Raw genomic sequence first — 3,343 nt, forward strand, 5'->3', positions numbered from 1 at the left:
GTGTTGTGCATTCTGCCGTTCAACACACTGTGCAAAGAGATGCAGTTTGTACCATACAAAAGGCAGCAGTTTAACTAGTACAGTCCGGGAATGCAATAATGCAGTTGAATAAAAATGTGTCATTTATGTTTGCGTCGCTTTTCTCTTTCTTACACACACAATACCCCTTGTGGTGAATTTTGGAACTTTTTTCTCAGGTGTTGCTTTCGCACGACGCACAATTATTCCTGGATGGTGGCCAGGAGTTGATTCTGAGGATTCCATTCTTGGTGAAAAAGGACTAAGGTGTTGTTCTGCCTGTGATGATGATGCTCATGTAGGTTATGACTTTTCACCTTTTTTGGAAGGCTACAAGGAGATGGTCAGCCGCCTCTCTCTGTGAAACTGTTGTGCTGTCTGGTCTTGTGTGTCGAAGACAGAAGCTATATATTACTGCTATCGCAGTGATGAAGAGGTAATTGCAGGTCGAATGGTTATTTTACTCTGCATGGACAAGACTGAGGTAATCCTCTTCAGTATGGAGACGCAGGCTAAGACTGCCGCTTCCCGAGACAGGGCATTCTAATTAGATATGCTGGACTGTTCCTGATCGGTAGCAGAATGGTATTGATTTGCACCTTCTTTGTTTTTAGATATTCTTTGAGTCGGAGGGTGTTGAGCTTCCTTTAATTGCATGAAAGGTAGTCTGATTATTTCTCACTTTCATTCTTTTTTTGGGGAAGAAGCTACATCCTCTGTAATTTACAGCATGAGCCCATGCATTTAGCATATCTGGCAGGAATGGTTCTCGGCTTGGCACAGGTGTTAGTTGGATTGTTTCCACCACATTTCAAACATCTGCATTGAGCTCTACACAGCTTCTGAGTATCACCAAATTTCTAACATCTGTAGCATTACCTTGCTATGTTTTCATCTCAGAGGTTCACGAGTAATCCTGAGAATGCAGATCGAAGTTATCTCATAGATGTTTTTATAAGAGCTGTGAATTTCCAGTAACATAAGTGGGATGGGTCTCTCTTTTCGGCTCCATACATCCTACTTACTTTAATCGGAATCAAACCGAGATTAATATGATCTGTTTCAATCTCTTATGATGTGAAAACCCTAGGGATTCCTGTAAGTACCACTTTTAATTTTCTTTCGCTACTTAGGGAGAAGGTATGATATTGTACGATAAGATTATCCATCAATTGAGCTAGTTGTCTGTAATTTCCATATAGTGGACATAATGTTATACTTTAATCATACTTTTTACCCACGAGTAGGAGATATTTTGTCCTTGATGATCGATATGACCAACGTCCATTTGCTTTTATCTCGTAGAATGACTGGAGGAACCATCGCCCTAACGGTGCTTGAAGTATCTCTTATAGGAGAGTCATCATCCATTTGATCATCTTTGAGTACCTCTGTCCTTCGCTTTTTATGAACATGTTCTTCTTGGAATTCTTTAGGTGGGGAGACCACTAGCTTTATTTTTTCACCTCGTGTTTCCGTATCGTCACTTGCAAGGTCACTACTTGTCATTGAATATAGATTTCAATAACCAGGTCACTCGACATTAGATTTCTTCAATAATTTTCTGAGGAGATCGAGTGCTTGATTTTTTGCCCAATTTTGAAATCCGTCGTCTGTATTGAGATTTTCCATAATTTATATAAAATTCATACCTGCTAAATAGCTAAGATCAAGTCACTTTCGAAACAAAAAATAAACCATTTCACATCGAAACTCAATCTTCAATCCAAAGCAAAATTCTCAACCAACTTATGTCTCGAAAAATACAATCGTACATCAATGCAAAAATCAATGACTCAAAACTCATTATGCATTCTTGTCATGATACGATCATTTTCTGTTATATAAAAATTAATTAATCACACTACAATACGAATTACTATTTGTAACTAATAAAAGGATACAGAAATTGCCACTCTGTTCGTTGACCTAATGCTTAACTTAACCTAATGCTAACCCTGATGTAATTGAAGTTAATGCAACCATTCATAGGTGGGATTCGTATAAAAAATTGTACGTATGACCCTAAATCTAATTATGGGAACAGGAACTGATGCCTAAAAAATCTTATTTCTTTTGGAATGTCACCTCCACAGTCTCAAGACTAATCGCAGGAGGCTAACTCATCCACCTTCTATATCCCATCATCGACTACACTAATTTCATCTGTAATGCGCATGCTCTCTGGACAAGTCTGTTTGCAAAAAAAAAAAAAAAAAAAATCCAAGTCGTCAGCTTGGATTTGTATTATTCTCAATAAACTATTGTTTCTCTTGCTAAATGAGGTTTTTGTGTCAAAAAAATTACCTTCTAATGTTATATCATGAAGATAATCAGCGATCTTTATAGGTTTGATATGAATAGAGCTGGATTCAAATCCTATGTACCATACTAGGATATTTAGTGGGTTCTTCAAATGGTGGTAAGTTGCCCTGGCATCAACGGATTTGAAAGAGTTAATTCTCACTAGCATTGCTCACTAGCCCAGGCGTAGGAACACTATAGCACTTGATCAGTTGCAAGGGGCGGTACTTGCGCACTCTGCCGGTTGCCGAGGGCCCCAGTAACCTAGCAACACCTTTGCTTAGTAGCTAATAAGAATGTTTCATAAACTAGTTTTTTTTTTTTAATCCCCCTCAGAAAATAGTACATTTTTTTGGCTTTTATTTATTAATTAAATAGAAATAATTTAAAAAATAAATCCGCCAAAGTACAAAACTGAAAACAGTTTTAAAATTAACAGAATTCTTTAATTATAAGTGAATATAATATACATATTTTGAAACGGCATAATAGTGTGTTTAGCTATTGATAGTAAAATATAAATAATCAGTTTAAAAAGAATGTCTCGTGTTCTTTCCAATAAAAGGAGAAACTCGATATCATTTTTGACAAATTTTAATAATTAGAAAACATAACATTTTTAAAAAATGAACAACAGTCGAGCGATACTATTTACAGCATCATATCGGAGCCCATGTCAAAGCGTGAACTCGCAGTATTCATTCTAACATGGCAAGCACCTCATCATTTCTTACAGCTTTCTTCAAAATAGCACTGGTCAGCATCACTAAGATGTGTACACGTTCACTAAAACGACGTATCACGCACATACACACACGGTTTGAGACATTTCTTTGCACTAATGTATGTCTGGTCGTTCATTAGGATGTCAAGTCCTTCGTCAAACTTCTTCATCACGAGATTCAGGTTTTAAGTCACAGTAGAATGTGATCGCATCTTGTTAACACGGTATACCACCACTAAAACATGAAGTGGTATAAACCTATAAATCTCCGTTGGTATCTGGTCTTTCTTCATTCAT

Source organism: Typopeltis vanoorti, chromosome 10 (assembly GCF_054136105.1).
Source record: "Typopeltis vanoorti isolate ZY-2024b chromosome 10, IOZ_Tvanoo_1.0, whole genome shotgun sequence".
Lineage (NCBI taxonomy): Eukaryota > Metazoa > Arthropoda > Arachnida > Uropygi > Thelyphonidae > Typopeltis > Typopeltis vanoorti.